The sequence below is a fragment of the Amia ocellicauda genome, chromosome 11, assembly GCF_036373705.1.
Source record: "Amia ocellicauda isolate fAmiCal2 chromosome 11, fAmiCal2.hap1, whole genome shotgun sequence".
Taxonomy (NCBI): Eukaryota; Metazoa; Chordata; class Actinopteri; order Amiiformes; family Amiidae; genus Amia; species Amia ocellicauda.
In genome coordinates this window covers 4,010,197-4,028,295 of record NC_089860.1, presented here as the reverse complement: position 1 = coordinate 4,028,295, position 18,099 = coordinate 4,010,197, and the positions used below count along the sequence as shown (strand labels likewise).

Here is an 18,099-nt window from a genome sequence, read left to right as displayed (position 1 = left end):
CACATTTACATTTGAATTCACACTTTTGCATGTTAACTAACGTCATTGTCGAACTTTACCTTTGCGTTAGCGGTGTATCCACAAGGCTATGGCAACTTGGTGGGCAAATCCTTAAAAAAACATTTGACCAACCATACTTCATACTGATACTTTAGTTAAAGCACAGATAATTTCAAGCTTTCACAAGAAATTGGGTTGGACGGCGAGTTTTTGAGGGCTGTGATATGGTTCGTTTTAGGCAAACAAAGCAAACATTTAAAACGAAACTAATCTTTAACGTTTTCAGAAAACTGGAACATATTTTCTAAGGAACCGCCGTCTTCCATTTTGTCAACTGATCAGTGTTCAAAAAATGTTGGGAAATCATTGAACTTCACTACAAGAGTGATTATTAATATGCTGTCTGTCACCTGCAAAAAAACAATCATGTTTTAGAGAAGAAAAAACATCATCCACTGATTTTCAAAACTGCTACATAGTAACGACTTTCTACTCGAGGACCTTGATAGAAATGTAGTGAAGTTAAAGTCACAAGTTTCCAGAAAAAATAATACTCAAGTAAAGTACAGATACTCAAAAAGTGCACTCTACGTACAGTACTCAAGTAAATGTATTTTGTTACTATCCACCTCTGACAGTGCAGATCAACAAGCTGGGCCTCAAGATCACAAACCTTGATCTCTAGGATTTCAACATGCAGACAATGTTCACAAATTAAATCTTCTTGGATGAGTTCATCCAGGAAGGCAATTATTCTGCAAACCTGACACTAGTGGCCACATGCTTCTAAATTTAGTAAATTGTTGGTGCCTTAAACACTCTTGTCTATATGTCTGTTTACATACACCCTGTTACACACTGTTTACTGTTACACACCCAATCTGATAAGTATGTGCTGTCCTTTTCTATGACACTAAACCAGAGAGAAAACTAAGAATAACAATAAAACAAGGAATATTATTATTATTATTATTATTATTATTATTATTATTATTATTATTATTATTATTATTATTATTTATTTATTTGGCAGACGCCCTTATCCAGGGTGACAACATAAGTGCAAAACAAAGTGCAAAAATACAGTTCAATAAAGGCATCAATCATTACAAATTCAATTTACAATTTACTTCCAATTAACAATTTACACAGGCAAGTACAGTAAGTGTAAAAGCTAAGTGCTGTCAAGATGTAGGGTCACAGTCAAGGGCTACGGGAAAGGGAGCAAGGAGGAAACAATCAAAAACGCAAGAAGCATAATAACAATCTGTGAAGTGCTATCTAACACGGATTAAAAGGACTAATATTATAAGTACTGTCTGAAAAGATGTCTTGAGTAAGCACCAGAATGAGGTCAAGGAATCTGCTGTTTTGACTTCGGTGGGAAGGTTGTTCCACCATTTAGGGGCCAGGGATGAGAAGAAGCGGGCTCTGGAGGAAGGGGAGCGGAGAGGAGGTAGAGTTAGTCTTCTGGCACTGGAAGACCGCAGTGGTCTAAAGGGGATGTATGGGGAGACGAGTGTCTGAAGGTAACTTGGTGCAGTGTGGTCAAGACAGCGGTAGGTGAGGGTCAATGTCTTGAACTGAATGCATGCCGATATCGGGAGCCAGTGGAGGGAGCAGAGCAGTGGAGTAGCGTGTGCGAATCGGGGCAGAGAGAATACCAGACGAGCCACAGAGTTCTGGATGAGCTGGAGCGGGTGGGTAGTAGATGCAGGCAGGCCGGCCAGGAGGGAGTTGCAGTAGTCCAGGTGGGAGAGTACCAGTGATTGGACGAGCAGCTGAGTTGAGTAGTCGGTGAGGAAGGGACGGATTCGGCGTATGTTGCTCAGGAAGAATCTACAGGTGCGTGTCAGCGTAGTGATGTGCTGGGTGTAGGAGAGCACAGGGTCGAGGGTGATTCCTAGGTTTTTAGCGGAAGGAGAGAGTGTGGTGGATTCCAAGGGGATCGAGATGGGGAGGTCAGCAGAAGGTGAGGAAGAGTGGGGGAAAAACAGGAGATCTGATTTGGAGAGGTTGAGCTTGAGGTGGTGTGAGTGCATCCAGGCAGAGATAGCAGACAAGCAGGAAGAGATACGAGTGGGGATGAGAGTGTCAGAAGAGGGAAAAGACAAAAGGGCATCATCAGCATAAAAGTGTAGCGTAAGGTACACTTATAAATTTCAATTAAAGAAGTGAATTTATAGTATCACCTTATCACGAATCCTGGAATCTTGTAGAACTCAATTTCTGTAATAATTGGACGCAGACACCAATTCCAAAGATATAAATTGTCAAATTTATTCAAAAACAAAGACTAAATGTAGCACTACACTAATTATACAAAAGGGAAAAACTAATTAAAATTCAACTCTAGATCAGCAAATCAAAGACAAATCACTTCCGTGACCAAATCAAAGACCATGGGATCGCATATGATAACACACAAATCATTAAACAAAAAAGGTTAGATGAGTGAGAGATGAGGAAGGAGGAGGGGAGGGGGGGGCAAATAGGGAGGAGAAGGTGGAGTAGAGTTTGCGGGGGTTGTTGACAGTGGATTCGAAGAAAGATTGGAAGTAAGACTTCTTGGCTGAGGTGAGTGAGGAGGAGAATGTGGACAGTAGAGAGCGGTAGACTTCGAGGGCAGCTGGGAGTTTGGTCCTCTTCCACTTCTGTTCGGCAGCAGACAGACTAGTTCGGGTTGAGCGGAGAACAGCATAGACTGAAGGCTCAGGAGGGGAGGGACGGGCAGGATGAGACGTGAGAGGACAGAGAGAGTCAAGGGAGGAGGTGAGGGAGGAGAACAAAGAGGCGGTAGCACAGTTGACAGATAGATGGGAAAAACAGACAGTGGAAGGTAAGAGAGTGAGGGCAGTGGAAGCAAGGGTGGAGGGGGAGACAGAGCGGAGATTATGGCGGAAGGTGACCGAGGGAGTGGGTGGAGTGGAGAGGGAGACGAGGGAAAGGGAGAAGGAGATGAAGTGGTGGTCCGAGATGGTCACGGAGAGTGTCGAAGGGGAGCAGCCTCTAGAGAAGATGAGGTCTAGCTGGCGGCCTGCCCTGTGAGTGGGGGGAGACGGGGAGAGAGAGAGAAGTTAAAGGAGTGAAGGAGAGGAAGAAATCCGGCACAGTGGGAAGGGTTGGAGAGGTGGAGGTGTTGAAGTCTCCCAGGAGGATGGTAGGTGAGGAGAGAAGAAAGTCGAGTTCATCCAGGAAGGAGGTGAGTGGACCAGGTGGTGATTTCCACTGCATGGAATTCAAAGCTGTGGGTCGAGATAGAGGAGAGAGAGGGGGGGACAGAGAAGAGGAGAGAAGGGGAGATTAGGGGAAAGCAGGAGCCTTGTTCCTCCTCCCCGCCCGGTACTTACAACATAAGTGAAAACAAAGTGCAGAAATACAGTGAAGTACAAGGCATCAGTCATTACAAATTAAATTTAGCTCAATTTTATTCAATTTTTTACACAGAGAGTAGTCACAATCTGGAATAAACTACCCAGCGATGTGGTTGAAGCTGAAAGTTTGGGAACATTTAAAAATAGTCTGGATAGGATCCTTGGATCACTTAGATATTAATGAACACCAAACGAGCATGATGGGTCGAATGGCCCCCTCTCGTTTGTAAACTTTCTTATGTTCTTATGTTCTTAGCTAAAACAGCAATTCAAAATACATTTTACAAATTTACAATTTACCTTTGTAAGTGTGGCCCTTCATAAGGGGGGTCACTGAAGGCTGCTGGTGCTGAGGTGTGGGGGGCGGTTAAATACGACACCTGTAACTAATTCGGACAGAAACACCTGTGTTGCGTTGAATGACACAAGGCTGGTCAGGATGGCCCTCCCTCCCACACAGGACTGCTAATAGCACAATTAATGGGCACTTAATATCTGAATACAGACAAATACAGTGCCAGACACATGCAGTTACACTGAGCAATAGCTTGTAGTAATGTTAAACAAATGCTAAATAATCACAGCCTACAGTGTAATGCTTCTGATTACAGAAAGGGCGTGTCGAGTGCGCTAAGTTACTTGCTAAATTCACTAACAAACAGTCTCTGCTCTTACTACAAAACAGGTGCAAGATGTACAATTTGTAGCTAAATAACAAACCACGTAAACAGTCAATGTAACTTAACTAAACGAGGAAACGCGAGAGAAAAAGCGATACTTAGCTGCGGCGACTTGAGCGACTTCTCAGCTGGCTTACCCGAGTGTCCAGTGGGGTATTCTGAGTAATGTACAGTGAGGGAAACAAGTATTTGATCCCCTGCTGATTTTGTACGTTTGCCCACTGACAAAGAAATGATCAGTCTATAATTTTAATGGTAGGTGTATTTTAACAGTGAGAGACAGAATAACAGCAAAAAAATCCTGAAAAACGTATTTCAAAAAAGTTATAAATTGATTTGCATGTTAATGAGGGAAATAAGTATTTGACCCCTTTGACTTAGTACTTGGTGGCAAAACCCTTGTTGGCAATCACAGAGGTCAGACGTTTCTTGTAGTTGGCCACCAGGTTTGCACACATCTCAGGAGGGATTTTGTCCCACTCCTCTTTGCAGATCCTCTCCAAGTCATTAAGGTTTCGAGGCTGACATTTGGCAACTCGAACCTTCAGCTCCCTCCACAGATTTTCTATGGGATTAAGGTCTGGAGACTGGCTAGGCCACTCCAGGACCTCAATGTGCTTCTTCTTGAGCCACTCCTTTGTTGCCTTGGCTGTGTGTTTTGGGTCATTGTCATGATGCAATACCCATCCACGACCCATTTTCAATGCCCTGGCTGAGGGAAGGAGGTTCTCACCCAAGATTTGACGGTACATGGCCCCGTCCAGCGTCCCTTTGATGCGGTGCAGTTGTCCTGTCCCCTTAGCAGAAAAACACCGCCAACGCATAATATTTCCACCTCCCCATGTTTGATGGTGGGGATGGTGTTCTTGGGGTCATAGGCAGCATTCCTCCTCCTCCAAACACGGCGAGTTGAGTTGATGCCAAAGAGCTCGATTTTGGTCTCATCTGACCACTACACTTTCACCCAGTTCTCCTCTGAATCATTCAGATGTTCATTGGCAAACTTCAGACGGGCCTGTACATGTGCTTTCTTGAGCAGGGGGACCTTGCGGGTGCTGCAGGATTTCAGTCCTTCACGGCGTAGTGTGTTACCAATTGTTTTCTTGGTGACTATTGTCCCAGCTGCCTTGAGATCATTAACAAGATCCTCCCGTGTAGTTCTGGGCTGATTCCTCACCGCTCTCATGATCATTGAAACTCCATGAGGTGAGATCTTGCATGGAGCCCCAGAGCGAGGGAGATTGACAGTTATTTTGTGTTTCTTCCATTTGCGAATAATCGCACACACTGTTGTCACCTTCTCACCAAGCTGCTTGGTGATGGTCTTGTAGCCCATTCCAGCCTTGTGTAGGTCTACAATCTTGTCCCTGACATCCTTGGACAGCTCTTTGGTCTTGGCCATGGTGGAGAGTTTGGAATCTGATTGATTGATTGCTGGACAGGTGTCTTTTATACAGGTAAGAGCTGAGATTAGGAGCACTCCCTTTCTGGATAGTTAGCAAATTTGCAGATGATATTAAATATCAGATACAATCTCGGCAGCACAGGTTATTCAATGGGACATAGATAATATTCAGCTGTGGGCTGACACCTGGCAGATGAAACTCAATATGGACAAGTGCAAGGTATTACATGCAGGTAACTGCTCTAGAGGCAGTTCAGAGGCAAGCAACCAGACTTATTCCAGGTTTGTTCCAGGGAATGTCCTATTCGGAGAGACTGAGACGGAACTGAACCTTTTCACCCTGGAACAGAGGAGACTACGTGCGGACTTGATTCAAGTCTTCAAAATCATATAAGGTGTAAGTAAGATATTATTTGTTAGAATGTATTTTTCTATGGAAAATTCTATGCTATCTAGTTTAATACAAGAAACAGACTTCTCCCCTTTGATCTAGTTCCCTAAATTCGATGGGGGCCCTGCAAGAATAATTACTTGAGCATGAGTACAAAGTCCAGGGTACCTGTCCTCTGATTGGGATCTAGCCAAATTCCAAAGACCCCCACTTCAAAGTTAAATGATTGCCAAGCAGCCCTCAGACACACTGCACACAGTGTTTCTGTCAGTAATCATACGAGATGTAAACAGCTAGTAGAGCGCTTACAAACAAAACTAGGCATGAAATCTGATATAATTGCAGCTGTCAGAGGTCCATGTTCTTCTGAACTGGACTCTGATGATGATGAATATTGGGAAGAGCTATAGAGAGAGGCATGGAACTGTGATTTAAATCGTGAATCAAGTGCTGCTCCCGTCTGCGTAGTACATACTCGCGGGGCAGTAAAGCATGTTACGAACGAGCAGCACAGAACATACTTTCATTCATGAAAGTATGAGAAGGCTAAGTAATTCGGAAAGCACAAACAGTTCTGATGATCCTCAAGTAAATAATGAGCCTCAGACAACTAAGCGTCTGACTGCTCTGGAACTCAAGAGCATTTAAAGATGATTTAGGTCCAATTACTTTAGAAACAGATTTAGAGGAAATAATAGTTTGACTCTTATCTTGCATTCAGTTGCACCTACAACTTAACGACCTACATTGGAAAACAATAGTCCTAGCTGCGTGCAGAATTCTGGTTACAGGCACAACAGGGGCAGACGTGAACACACTGGTGATCACACTTATACTAACCCCAAGTTAAACAGACAGCCCGAGACACCCCAAAGGGTGGTGCCTAATTTGACTCCTCCCACCTATGATGAGTCGAAGACAGCACCGACTGCTTTTCAGTACTTGTTAAGGTACAAAGCTTCAGTTGAAGCAAACCTTCGGATCCCAGTGAATCAGGCACCCCAGTGAGCGCTTCCAGTAACAGAGGAGACTTTTTAGCAGGCGACAGGCCCGGGAAGTAAAGTCACGGACATAAAGTATGTTCGTTTATCTTCGTTTATTGAAAGTTTCACACAGCCTTTTATACATCTACAAGCAGTATTTCAAAGGAGTTTCGGAGCCATCCTGAACCTGGATGATATCTTCTTGACATATGTCCCGGGGCAATTCCGAGACACGGGAAGCAATAATTCATAAAGTATTCTTTATAATTAGGGAAACAATATTTCATCCAGACATGGAAGCACTGGTACCAAAGACACAGGACACACTATACTGATAAGAACGTGTTATATAGTTTCAGTTCGTTAATTAAAGAATGTCCACGGCAGTAGAAATTATCTCCATCTGCCACACAGATAAGTCTGAGCAGAGAAATCATAATAAGAGCAGAGAAATCATAATAAGAACAAATTTTAAATAGAAAATATAAGAAACTTTCCAGTAAGTTACTAACAGTTTACAGTGGGTATGTACAATACATAGGGGGCAACAGTTGCCCTCTTTAATGAAACATGAACATGTTACATTAATTTCATAAAATTGCTAAATGTTGTTTCAACCATTAGATAAAAAGACATTTTAGACATGTTAATCACAAAGTAAGCCCTCTTGATCAAATTCTGTAAACACAGTGATCCCCAACAATATGGCACACACCTCCTTCCTTAGCAAGGAGCATATCTAAGACCAAGTGATTCTGAGTTGTCATGAGGCGTGTGGCTGTTAATTCAGTGTTAATAGCTTCAAGAGCCATTATTGTGTTATTTGTAAATTGCGCTAATCTATAATGTAACTGTTCAATAATGTGCCACTGCTGCACAGTGCCGAAGGAAGAAAAGACAGAGGTCCAGAATCTCCTGGCCCTATACGTGAGGCGATGTTCTTCAGGTATGGCATATACTGATGTGTCAATCGAAGCCCTCGTGTCTTTTCATGTGATCTGGTCTTTTAGGAGCCCGTCCGTGGTTCTCACTGTCAATTAAGGCAATATAAAGACCATCTGTGAGACGAGTAAAAGTGCATCTCCCTGACTAAGTTGCTGCGAACCTTGCTGCTCTCATTAAGAGCAGCTGCTGCTATGGCGAGGACTGTGGTACATTGATGGGCCAGATTGAATGTCAAACCCACAGGATGCTGCTGAAGCGGTAATGGAAAACAGCAGTGCATACATAACATGATTCATCAGTATATTGTCTAGCATTGTCATATCGTGCACGACACATTTCTCGAATGCAGCAAACGGTCATCAGGCTGAAAGTCTTTGTGGATCTGCAAAATGTCTCTTGTTCTGCGTGCAGAATTCTGGTTACAGGCAGAGCGGCTGTTATTTGTGTCCCGCCGTGGGACAGTGGTTGAATTATTGACATTCAATCAAGCTGGATCGCTCCAGCAGAGCCGTCAGTGCGATGATCAGAAGGGTGAGGCCGACCCCGGCCATCATCAGGATTCAGCATTGTTCCTCGATCAGGGATGTAGGTGTTTCTTCTGGTCAGGTGGCTTTGTTGTCGCTGTCGAATCCTCCGTCGTATTTGATCAGTGTAAGTGTCAGTGTCTGTGATGTCAATATGTGGAAGGGGAGAGGTTACTAGCACATCACCCGATATTTGTGGACTCATGTCTCCTGCTGCTCCTTGTGGGCCACTGCTCCCCACCCTGCGCTGGCCTAGTTATCTGGAGGCTGATACTGATGTCCGCTGCTTCTGGACTGATTTTCTCAGTCAGTGATGATCCCATTGGCTAGGCACTGAAGCAGCCTCTTTCCCTGGCTGTTATGGTGCAGACGATGGTCCCACAGGCAACGAGGAAGAGGATCTAAGCAAAGATGGAGCATCCCTCTGGTCTCCACCAGTGTCGTTTCCTTTTGACACTTCACAGCAGTGTGGGCAGTCAGGAGCACCTGGTAGGGCCCTGTCCGCCTGGGCTTTGATGTACACTTAGTCACCTGGCTAAAATGGGTGACAGTCCTGCTGGGCTGGTTCAGTTTGGGCAGCTTTCACCTGTGAATGGACAGCTTCGATTGCACGTGTTAGTCCTTATCAAAAAATAAACAACATAGCATCTTCCTTACAGACAATGTAGGAGTGACAGAGAGTCTCATAAGTCATCCCATAATAATCCCATTTTTTGTTGTTGTTGTTGACAGTCTCATTGTCATTAGGACTATAGGAAGGGCATCTGGACATTTAAGCCCTGTTTGCACATTTTAGCCAGTTCATTCTTTAGCACCCCTTAACAGTATGTTCGCTACTGTACTGCATCAGCCTTCATACAGAGATAGGCTTCAACCCAATTTAGGAAACATTTCCATTATTACAAGTATATATTCTTAACCACAACATTTAGACATTTGAACACAATCTATTTGCATATGAACAAAAGCACACAAAGGGGGAAAATTTGCAGTAACACTGTTACTATGAAACCTGAGACATACATACCAATTTAAAAAGACTACTTCATACATCCCCCCACACATCTCCCTCCCCTTGCCCATGTACCCAAGATGTGCCAGACAGGCAAGCCAGGGAAGGAGTACCTGTGTGGTAACCTTGCCTTAGAAGATATTTGAGCTCTCTTATGGAAGGTGGAGTGCCATGTGCAATTTCCTGGAGCTTTTCACAGTGCATTCCAGATTGTTTTTATGCTGTCCGAGTCATAAGGGTCAAATATCAGTTTCATCTGGATATGATTCGCAATGTGCATATCGGATATATTCATAAGATCGTATTAATATCAATAATCATTACAGCAACTCCTTAGACAATATAGTTTATACTTATTAGGTCAATATTTGCAGTTATTAATCAATTATTATTGTTTCAGTTTGTTTTAAAACACTCCCATAAACATTTTTTTTAAGAGCAGAGAAATCATAAGAAGAATACATTTTAAATAGTAACTTACTGGAAAGTTTCTTGTATTTTCTAACAGTTTACAGTGGGTATGTACAATACATAGGGGGCAATTTTACCCCAACAGTACTCAACTCCTCCCCTGTATCCGCAGAATGAGCTACTGCTCCTGCGTCAGGAAGTGCAACAACTGCGCACTGATATCATAAGGAAAGCAGCCCATGCACAGCAAGCAAAACAACAGGGGTTGCGTGGCCTCCCTGAAGGTAGAAACAAAGCTCTACCGGGACAGATGGAACAAGCCGATCTTAAGAGCAGCTGTTGATGTAGACCTATATCTGTCTTACACGCTCCATCTCCACACACACATCCTTTATCTACAGGTATTACAGCTAATGTATGGATTTAAGAGAGACATGTCTACTGCTATGAAGGGTACTAAATGTAATTTGAAAATAGGGGATTATCAAACAACTTGGTCTCCTATATTAATGCCTTTACCTGAGAGTCAATCAATTATTGGTTTGGATGTCTTGAAAAACTGAAAGATACAGAATTAGGAAAGCTGAGTTAGAAAATTATCTGCACACATTAATACAAATGTATACAAATAGATTTCAATCACAAACTGACAGGCAGAAAGGAAAAAGATTAGCTGAATATACACAACTGTGAATATACACAGTAATTACAAACATAAAATGTCATAAAACAAATAAACGTCAGCTAATGTGAATGACAAAGACGGCTAACACGCAGACACTGTGTAATTCCGATTACGGTCGATAGCATAGATTAGTTTATCGGCATGAAAAACACAGACTAAATAAACATTTTAAACTGTAAACTAACATGAAACAGCACTTGAATCAGTTAAAACATGCTATAGTGATTTAAAAACCGTAATAATCTACTTACAGACTTATATTTCCAAGGCCTGTCATATAAGAAAATATGGAGCTCATTCACGCTGTTCTCATCAGATTTGTTTATAGCGGAAGGAGTCCTAGACCGGAAGTTAGCGGATATACGTTGCAGTACCCATTTTCGCCAATAGATGGTAGTGTAAGGCAACAAACAATATAATACAATGTACAAACATAAACAGCTAGCAGAACACACATGCTGTATGTACTATTAAGTCACCAGGTGAATTACCGCTTCCATTCAATGAAAATTATGCAGTGAGGCAAATAATAGCAAAATACGATTAAGTGTTTGCCAGGCATTAGCATGATTGTGGTAATGTAGGTGAGGAGGAAGACATCAATGGTCCTCCTCACAAATTAAAAAAAAAAAATGAGATCCCCACTGAAAGTCACAAATCTGTTGCAAATGTTATTAGTTCTCCGTTACAGCAAGGAGTCATAAGACATTGTACTTCTACAACAAACTCTCCTATTTGGCATGTGCGGAAGCCAGACGGATCCTGGAGACTGAGGCCGCGTTCACGATACTTCTCTGCCGGCTAGATTGCAGACGGGAGTCTGCGTGTGACGTCACGGTCTGCGCAGACGGAGCGTGGACAGCTCTGACACTGGAGCTGCAGACTCCAGCAGAATAAACATGGAGTCGGTGTTGAGAGAATTCAGTCCTAATTACAGAAGTTCATGCAATCAAAGTTCCATTCGTGCTGCACCAGCTTCATACTTTACAGCGTAATCAGAAAATGGGCAATTTAATCAGTTCACATCATATTAAGTAGCTTTACGATCCATTAATAATCTTTAATTAGTATAAATCTTTATTCCTACTCATTGTTGGGACAATTAAGGGTTAAATACTCACTAACTGATCAAAATAATTATAACAGATTTTGTTTGTGTGTGTACAATATTATCTTTACACTGGTTTCGAATCTACATTAAACCTGTGCTTTCAGAGAAATACACATGTACAATATTTTGTGTGTATTATTATGGATTAACTTGCCAGGTGTGCAAATTCACATAATACGTGGAAATTAGCTTATAATGTATACGTACATCACTAAACATGCATTTAATTTTATTGTTGAACTGTCAATCTTCAAAATATTATATTTCTGTTGTACTTAGCCATATCTGGCATGAAATATTAATAAGATCCTTCATTACATGACTCAAGGGTGATTCACACCCCCTGACTAGGTGGCGCTGGCACATGCAGTGAGCTCTGTTTCTGGCTGATACACATGTCTTTGTCACACAGCGCTCCTTTGTTGTTTTGAAGCCGCGGCTACACCAGCGCAGTACCTTTTGAGAAGCTGCGCGGATGTGCAGACTTTGCAGCCTGTGGATGCGTCGCATTGTGACGTGTTTTCCGGCTGAGTTCATGCAGACGGGTAACTTGGATAGTTTCGTCGCAGAGTATGCGAAAAGTATGCGCAGACTCGGCAAAGTATGCGTGTCGTGAACGCAGAAACTTTCACATTGGACTTTGTTAATGTTGCAACGTGATTTAGACCTTGACTGTAAACGAACCACATCGATTCCACAAATGTTGCTTATGCAGGGTAAACCACATGAGTGTCCATTGCATGACACTGATATCTTGCCTAATCCTTTTGTTTTTGAGCCACATCCACAGGTTCCAAATCTGTATATTGATAGATCAGCATACATTTGTAAGAACTCTGGTAGATTGCTAGCAGGTTTTGCAGTTTTGTTCCCCGAGTACACTTAAATTTTCTTGCCCAGGACAATCGTCACAATATTCTGAATTGACAGCTTTGCTAGAAGCCCTTGGGATAACTGATGATTCTGCAGATATTTATACAGATTGTGCTTATGTTGTTAACAGAGGTGGACAGTAACGAAATAGATTTACTTAAGTACACTTTTTGAGTATCTGTACTTCACTTGAGTAATATTTGTTCTGGAAACTTGTGACTTTAACTTCACTACATTTGAAAGACAAATATCATGCTTTTCACTCCACTACATTTCTATCAAGGTCCTCGAGTAGAAAGTCGTTACTATGTAGCAGTGGATGATTTTTTTTCTTCTCTAAAACGTGATTGTTTTTTTGCAGGTGACAGACAGCCTATCAATAATCACTCTTGTGAAGTTCAATGATTTCCCAGCATTTTTTGAACACTGATCAGTTGGCAAAATGGAAGACGGCGGTTCCTTAGGAAATATGTTCAAATGTTAAATGTTTCTGAAAATGTTAAAGATTCGTTTCGTTTTAAATGTTTGCTTTGTTTGCCTAAAACGAACCATATTACAGCCCTCAAAAACTCGCCGTCCAACCCAATTTCTTGTGAAAGCTTGAAATTATCGGTGCTTTAGTGCTACAGTATCAGTATGAAGTATGGTCGGTCAAATTATTTTTTAGTAATTTGCCAGCCAAGTTGCCATAGCCTTGTGGATACACCGCTAACGCATAGGTAAAGTTCGACAATGACGTTAGTTAGCATGCAAAAGGGTGAATGCAAATGTAAATGAGCTTAAGAGTTAAATAAGTTAATATCTTGTAACTTTTATAGTTTTGTTGTTGTTGTTGTTGTTTTGTTGTTACCTTGCAAAATTACTGTAGTTATGTGTAGAGCTGCACGATTATAAAAAGATCGCGATCTCGATTCAAACACCCACACGATCTCTTTCCTAAATGATAACGATTCGCCTGTCTATTAAACCTTTGACAAAAATCATTAAAACATTCAAATCTGCGTTAGTGCTGCCGCTGAGCCAGAGAGAGTAGTTATCATGTATAGGTATGAAACAGCTTCATAAACAGTCTTTTCTACCACACAGTATCAGTATTTCTTTCTGCGTTACAAATATTCAAATTACCACGGAAGTACTGGGATAAAAGTTTACATTTCGCTTATAAACACTGATGTCTACGATAAAAATAGGGCAAACACCTTTTGAAAGTAACTTGAAGCTTGAAATAATGATTGTACCGATTACATTGTGGTGGCGACAAGTGACTGTTAAAAAAAAATATTTGTCATTGAATAATTCATTCAAGAGATTCGTTCAATAATGCTGATTCATCCAGTAATGCAAGTGAGTTATTTGAGTGAGTCAGTGAATCATTCAAACAGATTTTTTTTTTAAATAATTCATTCAAATCAATTAAACATTTTTAAATAGACTGCAGCAATTAATATTTTGTCAGAACCTCTAGTCAAGTACATTGTGATTCTCAGCTTATCCAGAATTGTGCAGCTCTAGTTACATGTTATTTACCATAAGTCTTATTGATTACTGATGACCTGTAATGTCGATATATTTGAATGTGCTTTTTAATGCCAGTCTGAGTTGATTTGGGGCCTTTTTAACTGAAATTATACACTGTCTTTTACAGAGGAAGCATGGATGTCAATTGAAGAAATATAGTGAACTGACTACAGCTGCCTGCAAGAGAAGATATGGGGCTGGGACATCTTCCTCAAATTCCAAACAGATGAAGCTTGAAGAAACAAAGCAGGTGTATCAAATATCTGTTGACAATGCTATACTCCGCTTCATGGTCTCCGGCCCTTCTCCCTTGTTGAACAGCCATCATTCCAAAGACTAGTCCTGGACTTACAGCCAAAGTGCGTGGTCATGTCTCGAACTACTGTGCAGTGCAAGATTGATTCAGCCACAATAACAATGAAGGAGCAGTTGAAGGAAGCAATGAAGAAGGCTGCATACATTGTCATGACAACTGATTGTTGGACTGCAAAAAGAAGGAGTTTTATTGGCATTACAGTGCATTGGCTGGATCCTTGCAGTTTTGAGAGGCATTATGTTGCTCTTACATTCAAGTTACATACAGTTGGGCAGTTATACAGCTATGGTTGTGTAGCTGGGTTTTAAAGCAGGTCGGATTTTTTTTTTTTTTTCTGATCAGTCTGTATTTACAGCAATTTCACTGTCCGCTTGATTCAAATGTGGATGAATGTATACACATAGATGTGTGCACATTGCCAGAGCTGTGAGAACACTACCATGCTGGAAAGTACAGGTGAGAGGCAGCCATTTTGTTGTTTGACTAGTTTCAGACCAGTCTTAGCATTGCTCATTTTGTTTTAAGTTTGCCTAAATTGAAGTTAGCATTGTCTGTAGTTTGACAAAATTGAAGTCAATTCAATTCAGCTGCTGAGTTGGTGAAAGTAAACAGGTTGTAGAGGGGAGATTTTGTCTAGGACTAGCAGGAATTCTGTTGCAGGAGGAGCCAGGTGTGGCCAGTTAGGTGTGAATTGGGGGCAGGTAGACAAAAGCTACTTAAAGCAGCTGTTGAGAAAGAGCTGCGCTGTTTCTTGGTCACAAAAGTTAAGCAGTTAACTAGGCAACAGGAACCAGGGGGCTTAAAAAAAAACAAAAAAAAAACCTAACATTTAGAAGCATGTGGCCACTACAGTGTCAAATTTGCAGAATCATTGCCTTCCTGGATGAACTCATCCAAGAAGGTTTCATTTGTGAACATTGTCGACAGGTTGAAATCCTAGAGATCAAGGTTCGTGATCTTGAGGCTCAGCTTGTTGATCTGCGCTGTATTAGGGATATAGAATAATTGGTCAATCAGCCCATGAGAGAGATGGTGTGCACGCGAAAACCTAGGAGAGTTGAGACCTCAGAGCAGGACAACATAGAGAACTGCTGGGTTACAGTAGGTCATAACCGCAGAACAGGGCGTGCACAACCCCTAGAGACACCTCAAGAGCTAGAATTGCCCAACAGGTTCCAACTGCTGGACACCGAGTTGGACAGTGACAGCTCAGAGGGAGATTGGGGGGGCAGTTGAGCACCAGAGCACCATGGTGCCCACTCCCCCCCAGAAGAGGGAGGTAGTTATAGTAGGAGACTCTTAGAGGTGTAGATCACACAGTGTGCTCTAGCAGACCCGCATGGTATCTTGCCTGCCTGGTGCTCTGGTTGCAGATCTCCCTAAACTAGTAGACGGGCTACTGGCCAAAGCCGGGGGGAATCCACTGGTCATGGTCCACATTGGAACCAATGACATAGGAAAAGGTAGGACAGAGGTTCTGCAAGACAAATTTAAAGAGTTAGGAATAAAACTAAAGAGCAGAACCTCCACGGTAGTTTTCTCCGAAATACTTCCGGTACCACGTGCCAGGCCAGGGAGACAGGCAGAGATTAGAAAGTTTAACATGTGGTTTAAATCTTGGTGTAGGGAAGAGGGGTTTAGGTTTATGGAGCATTGGTCTTTCTTCTGGGATAGATGGGACTTGTACAAACCGGACGGTCTACATCTAAACAGAAGGGGGGCTAATGCATTGGGAGAGCATTTTTGATTCCACACCAAAGACTGATCCTCAAATTGGAAGCTGTAGGCATTCAGGGTAATGTAAGTAGATGGATTATGAACTTGATGTATAGGAAACGGAGGGTTTCGATTAAAGGAGTGGCTTCTAACTGGAGTGAGGTTGTTAGTGGAGTTCCACAGGGATCAGTACTAGGGCCTTTGCTTTTTCTAATCTATATTAATGATCTGGACTCTGGATAGTTAGCAAACTTGTCAAATTTGCCGATGATACTAAAATCGGTGGCTCAGCAGATACAATCGCGGCAGCACAGGCTATTCAAAAGGACTTGGATAACATTCAGTTGTGGGCCGACACCTGGCAGATGAAATTCAATATGGACAAGTGCAAGGTATTACATGCAGGTAACAAAAATGTCCACTATAATTACACTATGGGAGGAATAGAACTAGATGAAGTATCGCATGAGAAAGACCTAGGAGTCTATGTGGACTCCTCACTTTCTCCATCCAAAGAGTGTGGGGAAGCAATAAAAAAGGCAAATAGAATGCTAGGGTATATTGTCAAAAGTGTAGAATTTAAAACAAGGGAAGTAAAGTTAAGACTGTACAATGCACTAGTTAGACCTCATCTAGAACACTGTGTACAGTTCTGGGCACCACACTTCAAGAAGGATATTGCTGCTCTATAGGCAGTTCAGAGGAGAGCAACCAGACTTGCCACATCAAACCAGAGGAGCTTTTCCAGATCAGCAGGGACACACGCATCCGGGGACACAAATGGAAATTGGGCTTCAAGGCATTCAAAACAGAAAACGGGAGATGCTTCTTTACACAGAGAGTAGTCACAATCTGTAACAAACTCCCCAGCAATGTGGTAGATGCTGAAAATTTGGGAACATTTAAAAATGGACTGGATAGGATCCTTGGATCACTTAGTTATTAATGGACACCAAATGAGCACGATGGGTCGAATGGCCTCCTCTTGTTTCTAAACTTTCTTATGTTCTTATGTTTTTATCTCCTACTGTAAATAAACTGCACACTGTGTGTGTGTGTGTGTGTGTGTGTGTGTGTGTGTGTGTGTGTGTGTGTGTGTGGCCTGCCAGCCAGGTAGAAAAATACCATTACCTTTCTTGGTATTGCTGGTTGTAAATACAAATACCTGCATACATACTGAACTGATAAGCATCACTGCTATAACTATTATTATTATTAGTATTATAATGATATAAACATTTGAAGTTGGGATGACCCTTCAGTTAACTAACTATCAATTATCCAGTAGTATTAATTATGGTTCCTCAATATATATTTAACATATTACAATGTAGGCTATGTGTTACAGCACTACTTTAGGTGTACCTCTCAGGAATTGCTCTTTAGAAAATTACCTCCCCTTTCTTAATGTAGTTTGATTAACTGGAATCACCTGTGGGGTCCTCCAGGTAGTCTGCTGCAGAGATATAACCTTTTTTTTATATACACTGATCAGCCATAACATTATGACCACTGACAGGTGAAATGAATAACACTGATAATCTCGTTATCATGGCACCTGTCAGTGGGTGGGATATATTAGGCAGCAAGTGAACATTTTGTCCTCAAAGTTGATGTGTTAGAAGCAGGAAAAATGGGCAAATTGTGATGGCTAGATGACTGGGTCAGAGCATCTCCAAAACTGCAGCTGTTGTGGGGTGTTCCCGGTCTGTAGTGGTCAGTACCTATGAAAAGTGGTCCAAGGAAGGAAAAGCGGTGAACCGGCAACAGGGTCATGGGCGGCCAAGGCTCATTGATGCACGTGGGGAGCGAAGGCTGGCCCGTGTGGTCCGATCCAACAGACAAGCTACTGTAGCTCAAATTGCTGAAAAAGTTAATGCCGGTTCTGATAGAAAGGTGTCAGAACACACAGTGCATCACAGTTTGTTGCGTATGGGGCTGCATAGCCACAGACCAGTCAGGGTGCCCATGCTGACCCCTGTCCACTGCCGAAAGTGCCTACAATGGGCACGTGAGCGTCAGAACTGGACCACGTAGCAATGGAGGAAGGTGGCCTGGTCTGATGAATCATGAGTTCAAGGTGTTGACTTGGCCTCCAAATTCCCCAGATCTCAATCCAATCGAGCATCTGTGGGATGTGCTGGACAAACAATTC

At 42.2% G+C, this 18,099-nt stretch overlaps 1 long non-coding RNA gene across 1 annotated transcript; it reads right to left on the bottom strand.

The window, feature by feature from the left end:
* Positions 1-6,931: 6,931 nt before the first annotated feature.
* On the bottom strand, positions 6,932-11,216 carry LOC136762845 (uncharacterized). The gene is made up of 2 exons (XR_010820912.1): positions 10,662-11,216; positions 6,932-10,284 (listed from the first exon to the last, which is right to left on the bottom strand). It is a non-coding gene; the product is annotated as an uncharacterized LOC136762845 (long non-coding RNA).
* Between the last annotated feature and the right edge of the window lie 6,883 nt (positions 11,217-18,099).